This window comes from Danio aesculapii, chromosome 15 (genome assembly GCF_903798145.1).
Source record: "Danio aesculapii chromosome 15, fDanAes4.1, whole genome shotgun sequence".
In the NCBI taxonomy this organism is placed as follows: domain Eukaryota; kingdom Metazoa; phylum Chordata; class Actinopteri; order Cypriniformes; family Danionidae; genus Danio; species Danio aesculapii.
The window spans coordinates 6,016,847-6,029,415 of record NC_079449.1 but is presented as its reverse complement, the minus strand read 5'-3'; the positions used below and the strand labels follow the sequence as shown (position 1 = coordinate 6,029,415).

At 37.6% G+C, this 12,569-nt stretch overlaps 1 protein-coding gene across 1 annotated transcript in view; it reads left to right on the top strand.

Annotated features, from left to right (window-relative positions):
- Positions 1-331: 331 nt before the first annotated feature.
- slc8a2b (solute carrier family 8 member 2b) overlaps positions 332-12,569 on the top strand; it is a 129,541-nt gene continuing 117,303 nt past the window's right edge. The window contains exon 1 of the mRNA XM_056474053.1: positions 332-432. The gene's annotated coding sequence lies outside the window, so the exon portion shown is untranslated. The remainder of the gene's footprint in view (positions 433-12,569) is intronic.

Sequence of the window (12,569 nt, the reverse complement as noted above, 5' to 3'; positions counted from 1 at the left end):
ATTTGCCTACTCTTGCCTATTTTTTTTTAAAATAATTTTGTAAAGAAATAATAGTAGGCTATTTATGTTATGTCGATAATAAATAAAAGAAATACAATAAATAAGCGAAGGCATTGCTGTTTTCTTATAGTACTTAAGAGATTTATTTAGATCTGTTACCTTTAGATGAAACGCTACTAATGCTCGCTCACGCGTTCACTTGTCTGCGCGTTCGCGTGCCGCCCTCCCCACCCCGGACGCGCGAGTCTGCGTGTAGTGAGCGTCAGAGAGAGTATTTCCACTGCACGAGAGAGTGATTTACAACAGAGGCAAACCGCAGAGAGAGAAAGACACTCATATCAGCACAACCGGAGCAGTTTTCAATGAATTACCCAGCAGCAACATGCGCTTCGCAACGCCTGCCCTGAACAACACCGCAAACTAGGAGACAAGGTATGACAACAACATATCATCCGCGATTTAAATGCGAACTTGTCCCGTAAACAAACTGTTTGCTCAAAGACGCGGCTTTCATCCTTTGAGAGGCTTTTTCATCCTGTGGATCTCAGTATGATGATGCTTGGTGCTTTTCTCGAGGCTTTAAAAGTCTGTCAGTGTGAGTGAAAGAGCAGGTGGAATAACTTGCTTTTATTTTAAATGCTTAATCTTAATTTAATTTATTCATCTGCATTTGTGTGATTAACTAGTTAGCAGAGTGCTGTGCATTTGGCAGTGATGTATTCAGTCTTTATATTAAGGATTCCAGCCTATAGTAAGCATGCATATGCTATAGTCTGCATGGATGTTGCAGGACTGTTTTGGTCAGAACATTATGTGGGTTATGTTTTGCATATGTAGTGTCTGGGAGCACTTGTTTGTTCCTTTATCTCTTATAAAGAAATGATCTAATTATAAATCTGCTGTCATATTTTTCCTTAAATTATCCTAAACCCAACACGGAGCTCCTATTTAGTGTGTTTGGTTTGTGATGTTGGAGGTAAATGTTTGGTTACATAAACGGGACGCTTTTTCCTGCGTGACCTTCATTTGATGATTGTTTTAAATGTTGATTCGGATATTGGCGAGCAAGTACGCAGGACTGAGGTTTAACCAGTGTAAATGTCAGGGATGTGATAGCGGGCACTTTATTGCTCGGGACCTGACGGGGATGCACCATGCAGGCGGGGTTTCCTCGGTTTTTCTGCAGATGGAGGTTCCCTTCTCATCCCCTCCCCTTTAAAATAGCATTGGTGTTTGTTCAGAATGAAACTCTATAGCTTTTGCTGCCTCGTTTTTTTAATGAGGCGAATTATTTTCAGTGTATTGTATAATATAGTCATTGTTAAGTTGTCAAAACATTGATTTATTGGGCTTTGTGAGAAATCTTGTCTGTGACAGAATGAGAGTGTAAACACCAAACAGAGAAATTGAGGGGAGCGGCCCGCGCTTTTCTCAGCCAATGAGAAACGCGCTCTGCCTGTCAATCATCTTTTGCTGACATTAGATTGGCTTGTGTGTGCAGAGGGCGTGTCATTGAAGTCAGCGAATATTCCTGCCCATATGCAATTGAAAATGTGAAACTAAATTAAATTCATTATGTTATTGTTTAATTATGGTATTGCCATTAATGTGCTTTTGGATTTTTAATACAGTTTTGTGTAATATATCCCTGAATGTATATGAAATAGTGATTGTAAAACAAAAAAACAAAAAAAAAAACACAGGTAGTATTATAAAATCTGCCTCTCATTGCAAAAAATCCTGTCAATTTACTCCCCTTTAAACCATACAAGATCAAGTCAGTTGTATTGTCAAATATGCTGAACATTCTTGATATACAGCACAGATGAAGGTGAAAATAACTTTTTCCACATGGAATCAAACTGTATAATCTTTATTTTGCTAGCACACAATATTAGTATTGAGGTGAACAATAAATCAATGCAAGTTAGTCGACTGATTAAATCTTTAAAGGGCACCTATGATGAAAATCATCTTTTGTAAGCTGTTTGGACAGAACTGTGTGAGAGTATAGTGTGTCCACAGTCATGTTGAAGTGATATAAAGACAATAAGTCTTTTTTTTTAATTTCTTGACGTTAAAATAGGATCCAAATCCCTCCTATTTTGAGGCCCACTGCAACGTGATGTAGGAGTGCTGTTTCCCCGCCCACCAAATTGATTGACAGCTGTGTATTAATATGCACCATGCAGGCGGGGTTTCCTCAGTTTTTCTGCAGATGGAGGTTCCCTTTTTATCCCCTCCCCTTTAAAATAGCATTGGTGTTTGTTCAGACTGAAACTCTATAGCGTGCGCCGTCTCATGTTTTAATGAGGCTAATTAATTTTAATGCGATGCATAATATAGCTAAGTTGTCATACATTGATTTATTGGGCTTTGTGAGAAATCTTAGAATGAGAGTGTAAACACTGAACAGAGAAACTGAGGGGAGCGGCCCACGCTTTTCTTAACCAATGAGAAATGGAATTTGCCCTGTCAATCATCTTTTGCTGACATCAGATTGGACGATGTGTGCAGAGGGCGTGTCATTGAAGTCAGCAAAAATTCCTGCCAATTAAACAATTGATTGAAAATGTGAAACTAAATTAAGGTTGTAAAACTCACGATGTTCCAGTTTTAATTATGGGATTGACATTCGTTTCACACATGCACTTTTAGATTTTTAATACAGTTTTGTGTAGTATATCCCTGAATGTATATGAAATAGTGATTGTAAAAGAAAGATCACAGGTGATATTATAAAATCTGCCTCTCATTGCCAAAAATCCTGTCAATTCACCTTTAAACCATCCAAGGTCAAGTCAAATCAGTTGTATTGTCAAATATGCTGAACATTCTTGATTATACAGCACAGATGAAGGTGAAAATGACTTTTTCCACATGGAATCAAACTGTATAATCTTTATTTTGCTAGTGCACAATGTTAGTATTGAGGTGAACAATTAATCAATGCAAGTAAATCCACTGATTCAAACTTTAAAGGGCACCTATGATGAAAATCATATTTTAGAAGCTGTTTGGACAGAACTGTGTGCAAGTATAGTGTGTCCACAGTCATATTGGGGTGATATAAAGACAGTAAGTCTCGTTTTAAAATTTCTTGACGTTAAAATAGGATCCAAATCCCTCTCATTTTGAGGCCCACCGCAACGTGATGTAGGATTGCAGTTTCCCCGCCCACCGAATTGATTGACAGCTGCGTATTAACCTGTCTCAGTAGTAGCGCGTATAATCATATCAACAAGACAGGACGTGCCCAATGCAACTGACATTAAAAGATCTTTTCAGCTCACTGTGATCATCAATCATCATCAAATGTGATCAAGAATGAGGTTTACAAGTTTAAAATGTTTTTAAAACAGTGCATGTTTGTAATGTATTAAAGCGACTTTTACCATCTTTACTTTATCAATCTCGGTTTGTGGACTTAAATCAGGTTATTTTGTACATTAACATAACGGATATCCATACAGCAGTGGATATTAACGTGTATCCTGTCACATTTGCCATGCAAAAACAGTGCAAACTTATGCGTGTTGTGTGTGTGTGTGTGTGAAATGTGTAATGACATTGTGTGTGACACATCGAAAGGCTTGAATTAACTCCACAACAAATACATCAAATAATCATTGGCAAAGTTCTTGCAGTAGTATTTCTAACAAACGTTACGTGAGATCAGCTTCTTTCATGTCTGTCACTGTGCTGTTTATCTGACGCAGCCGGAGAATGAGGCACACTCTGACAGGCATGTGGGAATGGTGGGTGGAGAGAACTAGCATTAAAGGCACAGGCACCAATAACAACTACAATGTGTTCAGAGCAGAAAATCCAATATTCTGAAAGCTATAACAAATAATCTGAGGGGTGTTTTGAGCTGAAACTTTACAGACACTTTCTGGAGACACAAAAGTTTTATAACAAATCTTGAAAAAGGGGTAAAATTGGTGCCCTTTATTAAAAATCTAACCATTTGCTTTCACTTTCACTCAGTCCTTCTCTCGTGACATCAGTTTGACAGCTTGTTTGAACTATGCTTAGCATCACGCCTCCAACCATTAGTTTGCTGCAAGTGAATAATGAGAGGACGTGCGCAGAAATTCATAAGATGCAAGTCAATGGATAATGGCACCCATGGCTCCATTTATGTCTTGAATCAAATGAATGGTCTGTGCAGGAAACCAAACATTATTACCTTTAATCCACAGCCTCATTAAACAGTCCTGAGTGTATTCATGAACACTTGAACATAATGACATGATTATGTGAGATGAAGCTGTTTTTTTTTACAATAGAGTGGGAGGAGGATTTTCATATTTACCTGTTAGAGTCATGAGAAAAATCTTGAGGCATCTCTAGAGTCATTGAATGTGCAGCCATTAGAATACCCCAGAAAACATGACACAATGCATGCAAAACCCTCTAAATCCATCAGACCTCTTTTCTTGTAAATGAGCATTTTCTGTCAGGCTCCTCTGATTAGGTTTAGAAGTTTGTTCATAAATGTCATTTTAGACAATTCTTTGATTTTTAACAAATTTGATTTTCTTTTGCACCAAAACCAGCTAAATCCAGTTCTGCTTTTTTTGCAAAAACCTCTAAATCCACCTATTGGGACAAGACAGTATAATTAGTTGAAAATCACTAAAAATGCAATTAGAAATTATTTTACCAAACATAAAAAACATTACACAAACCACCTGAAGTTAAAAATACATCTGTCAAGTAAGTGGCGGTTCATTCCGCTGTGGTAAACCAGGGAAAAAGCAGAAGGAAAATAAATGAATGAAATCTGTCAAGTAAGTGCATTAATTAATAACATTAAAACTGACATTAATTAAATCTTAACAATCTGTTGTCATTTCTGATATTTGGGATTTAGATTTAATGCAAGAAAGGCTATTTAAACAGAGCAAACATTGTAAACTAAGCTTGGTAGTCAAATAATGTTGTGAAACATCAATATCTGTGCATTGTCCATTAATATAAAAAGCTTATCAGATGTATAGATATTATGAAGTAATATAAATAATGTATAGTTTTAAAAATTATATTTATCTTTTAAAAAATAGCTTAAATTAGCAAATAAAACACAAGGTAGGCCTACTGGGCAAAAAGGCATGTCTCTCAGACAATTTTAGAAGCTGTCATTTAGTTATTCTCACCATATTCAAGATCTTGATCTCTTTTTCGTCTCTTGTTTATCCTCATATATGTTGGATAAAAGAAAAGTATCTTAACTCTTTCGTGAAATGGTGAAGCTGACGTATCAGCGCGCTGCTACATTGAACACATATGATTTGATTCAAGCCTTCTGATTGGTTCTCGGGATATAGTGGCTTTTGCTGTCAAAGGCAAGTTCATATCGCAGCCTCTTGCAATTAGCTAATCGCAACATTTTTAAATCGCGATTGCGATTTGATTTCAATTATTCGCACAGCCCTAATAATGACAATTAGTATGGATTTTTACCATTTTTAAATGTATTTTTTGTTTTATTCTGCAAACTACTGATGACATTTCCTTTTCAGTTTCCTTCCATGTCTTCTGACCTTTATATTTGTTTAAGCAACAAAATATCAACATTTTACGTATAGATATTATAAATTATAATAACTCTGTCTTTCGTGAAATGGTGTTGCCGTTTAATGTATAGTAAATCGGACTCAGTAGCGTCACTGTGCAAAAAAAACGTTATGAATGCATGCTATACTTCCGACTGCACATTGAGTTTTCTTTTTCTTATAATGCACAGAGTTTTGAGGTAAGGAACGTTTTCATTTGTCATTCACTGACAGTCGGACAGGCTCATCCAGTTCATTAAACTTCGTCTTTTAAATTCGAAAGCGGAATAAAACAGTCTCCTTATAAAAGCCGTTGTATCAGCGCGCTGCTACATTGAACACATATGATTTGATTCAAGCCTTCTGATTGGTTCTCGGGATATAGTGGCTTTTGCTGTCAAAGGCAAGTGGCGTTTAGCGGCTTTTGCCAACAAACTGTTATTTCTGAATGTGGTGACTCTGGGATTTGGATGATTAGAAGCAAATCAATTTGTTGATGGTGTGCCTAAAGCGTGCCTAAAGCATTCACTCAATGTCGGCTTTTGCATCTGAACTCTTTATGTACACTCAAAAAAATGCTGGGTTGTTTAAACCCAAAGTTGGGTCAAATATGGACAAACCCAAGATTGGGTTAATTTTTTTAAGTCATTTTAATTGACACATTTTCAACGGTTGAGCATGTCTATATACAGTAGAGCTGTACGATATTGGAAAAATATGACATTACAATATTTTCTTTTGCTGCGATAATTTCACCAGATGACTTGAATAGCTATATTTGAAAAGATTTCATTCATTTAGATCGACTGTGACGATCTTTTTCTGTGCAGTGCATCTTCATAAATTATAATAAATTACAGGCAAAAATATATAAATAAACAATGCTTTATGATTTTGGGGAGTCTAACAGTATTTAAGTACAGAAATTAAACCATCAAATGTAAAAATAACATGGTCATTATTGTATAAATAATAAAAAACTATGTAATTTCTTTATGGCGGTTCATTCCACTGTGGTGACCCCTGAAAAATAATGGACAAAGCCAAAGTAGAATGAATGAATATCTTTTAATCAATAATTTAATCCTGCGATGTGACTATTGCAGATACACACAATATCGATGCTCAAATGATATATTGCTCAGGCCTAATACACAGTCTGACTCAATGCAGAGTTAAAACAGCCCATCGTTTATAGAGTGTATATGGCAACCCTGGAGCTGTGCCTGTTGTGCAGGTCTTAGTGTTCATCAGTGTTTGAATCTTCTGAAGTCGTGCACGTGACCCTCAGCCGTGATGGCGGTGTACTGGAGCTGCTTGACATTCTGATGGTATTTGCTCATCAATCAGCATTATTCTTCTGTAAATGGAGCATCCTCTGCTTTTTCTCTCCTCTTCTCTGATTTCTTCCTTCCATTGCTTTTTTTGCTTGACTTGACACTATTTAAAATGGAATCGTCCTAGGACTGTGAGAATGGATGTCGAGACTGCATTGGCTACTAGTTAATACCCTATGTGTGCGTTCAGCATTGAGACGTGAGTGAGAGTTTAAGTCAGTGACTGCTGCAGTGTTCACACACACACACACACACACACACACACACACACACACACACACACACACACACACACACACACACACACACACACACTGAGGAATTCCTCTTTGACACACACTCACTCTCAGCGATGTGGTGTGTATGTGTAATATACCCTGCCCTAAAGCAATCCCCACTGAATGAAAGCAGAGCGAATGCTTCAGTGTAAAATTTTCAAGCTCCATTGCGTTGATATTGCTCACATTTATTTCCCTAATGAACGTACAAATGACCTAAAATGTGAACATAAATGATTGCGTCTGTCTGTCTGTCTGTCTGTCTGTCTGTCTGTCTGTCTGTCTGTCTGTCTGTCTGTCTGTCTGTCTGTCTGTCTGTCTGTCTGTCTGTCTGTCTGTCTGTCTGTCTGTCTGTCTGTCTGTCTGTCTGTCTGTCTGTCTGTCTATCTATCTATCTATCTATCTATCTATCTATCTATCTATCTATCTATCTATCTATCTATCTATCTATCTATCTATCTATCTATCTATCTATCTATCTATTTTATCCATCCATCCATCCATCCATAGTAGTCTAGTAGTAGGTAGCGCCTTATGGCATTAGCTATCTCATGGGTAGAGTTGCACCAGTTGTTCGTAAGTTCTTTCTTAGGGTGCTTTCACACCTAGACTTTTGTTTCAGAACCTATGTCGTTTGGCCAGTTAGCACGGTTCGTTTGGCATATGTGAATCCAGCTATCGCGCTCAGATCCGCGCCAAAACAATCGGTCTGAGATCGCCTGAATGAGGTGGTCTCGGCAGGATTGAAACGAACTCTGGAGCGGATCGATTGTAGTGAGAAAGCGATACGATCCGAGCACGGTTATATCACAGTGTATTATGGATATGTAATGGGCATATGGCTATATGAAGAGAGAATTATGAGTAGGGTGAGAACTATGAGTTCCGGGAGTCTCCCGGTAAATGTACAGAGTAAATGTACAGAGACTCTCGGATGCCCGCAAACGCGTGATAGTCTTCCGAAAATCGCGCGTCTCCCTCCCTTCTCCTGAAATACCTCGCGCACCCTTCTCACCCCCCCCCCCCACACCCCTGACAGCTGAGCGGGACTGCAAAATAAACCTTGAAACTCTGACCAATGTGAGGAGAGTTTACCCACAGGTGACTTGTTTTAGCTATTTTGGTCCATTTAGAAACTTTGCCATGTGAAATTGAACCTCACCAAGAACTAATGGCTCGTTTTCACTGACTGGTATGGTATGGTACGGTTCGAGTCGTTACAGGTCACCTTTATCAAGCTTGCGTTTCACATACAGACGCGCAGCGAGCACAAGCAAGAAAGCGAAACCGCTCGCGCCTCAGACTGGCTTGTAAAAAACTATGGGGCACAGGGTAAATCTGCTCTTCTTCTTGGCTTTGTGGCTGTTCATCATGACGACGACAAGGTTTGTTTGAGCCCAGGTCGACCATGGCTCGTTATTATATGTATATATAATTCCGCTGTAACTATTTCAATCCCTGTTTTGGAACAAATTAATTAATTTACAGGTGTGAAAGCACCCTTAAACTGGAAGGTAAAGTCCACACTAGGGACTTTGTAACTACTAGCTAGTTTGTAAGTACATTTGTTAACATGTTCTTAAAGCAAACTGTAGTTAATAGGTTGAAAGCTCTCGTATTTAATAGTTGTATTGTATGACGCAATATCCAATAAGAAATATTTAAAACGTTAAACTGCTTTAAAATTTTGCATCGAATGCATCTATATATAACTGTCCTTTGAAAATGAAATGACAAATTATATTTTTATAGCACATTACAGAGTCACTACAGACGGTGCACATATCCTGCATTCGCTAGCCTTGAATGCACAGGAAATACACATTAACTTATCAAAACATTAGACGTTAATTTTGTGTGACTTTAAAAAACAAAATATTCCCATATTACTGACGTCCTTTTTTTCTTTTATATTAATTTGTCTATTATTGCTTCTGAAGCAGCAGACTCCATCATCCCACTCATCCGCGCATTCCTGTTTGTTTTTATTTTTTATTAATTTATTTATTTTTGGCCATTCCGCATAGTTCGATAGTGCAATTCTGATTGGGCAGAATGAAAGTGTGCTCACTCAATAAGACTTAGTAAGACTGTCACACACAGACGTCATGCACGCGTTTGCTCTGGGCGGGGGATATTAAATAATACATATTTCATATCGCAGCCTCTTGCGATTAGCTAATCGCAACATTTTTAAATCGCGATTGCGATTCGATTTCAATTATTCGCACAGCCCTAATACCGACAATTAGTATGGATTTTTACAATTTTTAAATGTATTTTTTGTTTTATTCTGCAAACTGATGACATTTCCTTTTCAGTTTCCTTCCATGTCTTCTGACCTTTATATTTGTTTAAGCAACAAAATGTCAACATTTTACCTCAAAAGTATGTGTGAAACTGTTTATATTTAGTTGATTAACCCTAAAGTTTCAAAAGTTTTGTTATTCTGATTTTAATGACATAATTTAACTTTTAATTATACTCAAATGGACCATCAAAACAAAGTGTTACCCTTTAATTAATTAAATAGTAACTAATAGCTTTTAACGATTTTAACGGTTATATATAAATGTAATTAACCTGCAGTTAGAATAGGTATTGTGTACGTTCAATGAAGCGTAAAAATTAAACGAAAAAAGAATACCAGCAACAAAACAATTGAACTCAATAGAAAACTATGTACATGTAGAAAGTGTTCCATTACATCAGCATTTCATTCATTCATTCATTCATTTTCTTTTTTGCTTAGTCCCTTTATTATTAGGGGTCACCACAGCGGAATGAACTGCCAACTTATCCAGCATATGATTTACGCAGTGGATGCCCTTCCATCCATCACTGGGAAACACCCATACACTCTCATTCACACACGCACTCATACACTATGGACAATTTTAGCTTACCCAATCTTCCTATAGCGCATGTGTTTGGATTTGTGGGGGAAACCGGAGCACCCGGAGGAAACCCAGGCGAGCATAGGGGGAACATGCAACTCCACACAGAAATGCCAACTGACCCAGCCGAGGCTTGAACCAGCAACCTTCTTGTTGTGAGACACCGCCCCACCCTACATCAGAATTTCAACTAAAAAATCAGATCAGGTCTATGAGATGTTGTGTAATTGGTCCATTTTTCCAGTATGAAGTAAATTGTTCCTCTGTGGCTGTTTTCCATTCATTTTTATCCTGTTTAGATATTTATAAACATTAAGCTATGAGATTCCAAATTTTCCGAAATGTCCCAGATTCCAAACTTACGTCAAGCAGAGACCAAAGAAATGCTCTAGTCAGATACCACAGTATCCTGTCCCTTTACCTTATTATCTGGCATGTGCATCGCAATTCTGTGCCACGGCAGAATGAAGAACGGGAACAGACCCACAGCCTGCTGGGCCAGCAGGCACTATACACACTCATACATATGCATGCGTACAGTTAGCCAGGACCCCCACCGCGCCCACCCACTCTCTCTTATTGGCCACCATCCCGTCGCTGTAGGCGCAGGTGTCGTGCAGTTGGCAGATTCATCTGTCGTCATGACGGGGCTCCTCTCTCTCTCCTTCTGAGATCATTGTGTCTCCCTTCCACTTCGGCATATCTCAACCGAACTTAACAGATTTGCTGGTTCAGGGAAGATGGAAATGTCCGGAAGGCTGATAATCCAAAGCAGTGACCTGAGAAATTAATGGCCCGGAGCAGAAAGCTGAGCCATTCCAGGTCGTGAACAAAACTTGCTGATAAATATGTTTAAGTTTGACAGAACGGATGCTGCTTCAGCCCGGAGGATGCCAACAAGGTTTTTTAGATTAGTGATTTGTGCTGGACTCCCGTCCCGCAGGATGCAAGATTGCAGCATCGGCACCAGTTGGCTTAGACTGTATTAAAGTGAAAATAGTATTTCATACTGTTGTAGTGTTTGTCATATATAATAATCAATAGAAACATGGATGGATGGATTTCTAGAATGATGGATGGATGGATGGATGGATAGATGGATGGATGGAATAATCAATAGAATTAAGGGTGGATGGGTTTCTGCAATGGTGTATGGAATAATCAATAGAATGATGGATGAAGGAATGGATTAATTAATAGAATGATGGATGGATGCATTTCTAGAAAGGTGGATGGATGAAATAATCAACAGAATGATAAATGGATGAATGGTTGGATTAATAGAATTATGGATGGATGGATGGATTTCTGAAACGATGGATGAAATAATCTATAGAATGGTGGATGGATGAAGGGATGGATAAATAATCAATAGAATGATGGATGGATGAATGAATGTTTGGATCACTAGAATTATGGATGGATGGATTTCTAGAACGATGGATGAAATAATCAATAGAATGATGGATGAATGAATGGATAGATGAATAATCAATAGAATGGTGGATGAATGAATGGATAGATGAATAATCAATAGAATGATGGATGGATGGATGGATGGATAAATAATCAACAGAATGATGGATGGATTTCTAGAATGATGGATGGATGGAATAATCAATAGAATGATGGATGGATGAATGGATTTCTAGAATGATGGGTGGATGGAATAATCAATAGAATTATGGATAGATAAATGGATGGATAGATTAATGGATGGATGACCAGATGGATGGAATAATAAAGGGATTAAATTATTTCTACATCGATGGATGGATGGATGGATTTATAGAGTGATAGATTGATGGAATAATCAATATAATGATGGATGGAAGAATAGATGGACTGATTTCTTGAATGATGGATGGATGGAATAATCAATAACTTGATGAATCGATGGATTTTTAGAATGTTGGGTGGATGGAATAATCAATAGAATGATGGATGGATAAATGGATGGATGGAAAAATCAATAGAATGATGGATGGATTTTTAGAATGATAGATGGATGGAATAATCCATTACATGGTGGAGGGATGAATGGATAGATGGGTGGATTTCTTTGATGGATGTAATAGTCAATAGAAAGATGGATGGATGGATAGATTGATGGATGGATGGACAGATGGATAGAATAATCATTACAATGATAAATGGATTAGTGGATTTCTACAATAGATGTATGGAATAATCAATAAAATGATGGATGGATGGATGGATGGATGGAAAAATCAATAGAATTATGAATTGATCTCTAGAATGATAGATGGATGGAATAATCAATAACATGACGGATGAATAAATTGATGGATTTCTTGGATGATGGATGTAATAATCAATAGAAAGATGGATGGATGGATTGATGGATGGATTTCTAGATTCATGGATGGATTGATTGGATGGACAGATGGATGGAATAATCAATAAAAAGATAAATGGATTGATGGATTTCTACATCGATGAATGTATGGATTAATCAATAGAATGATGGATAGA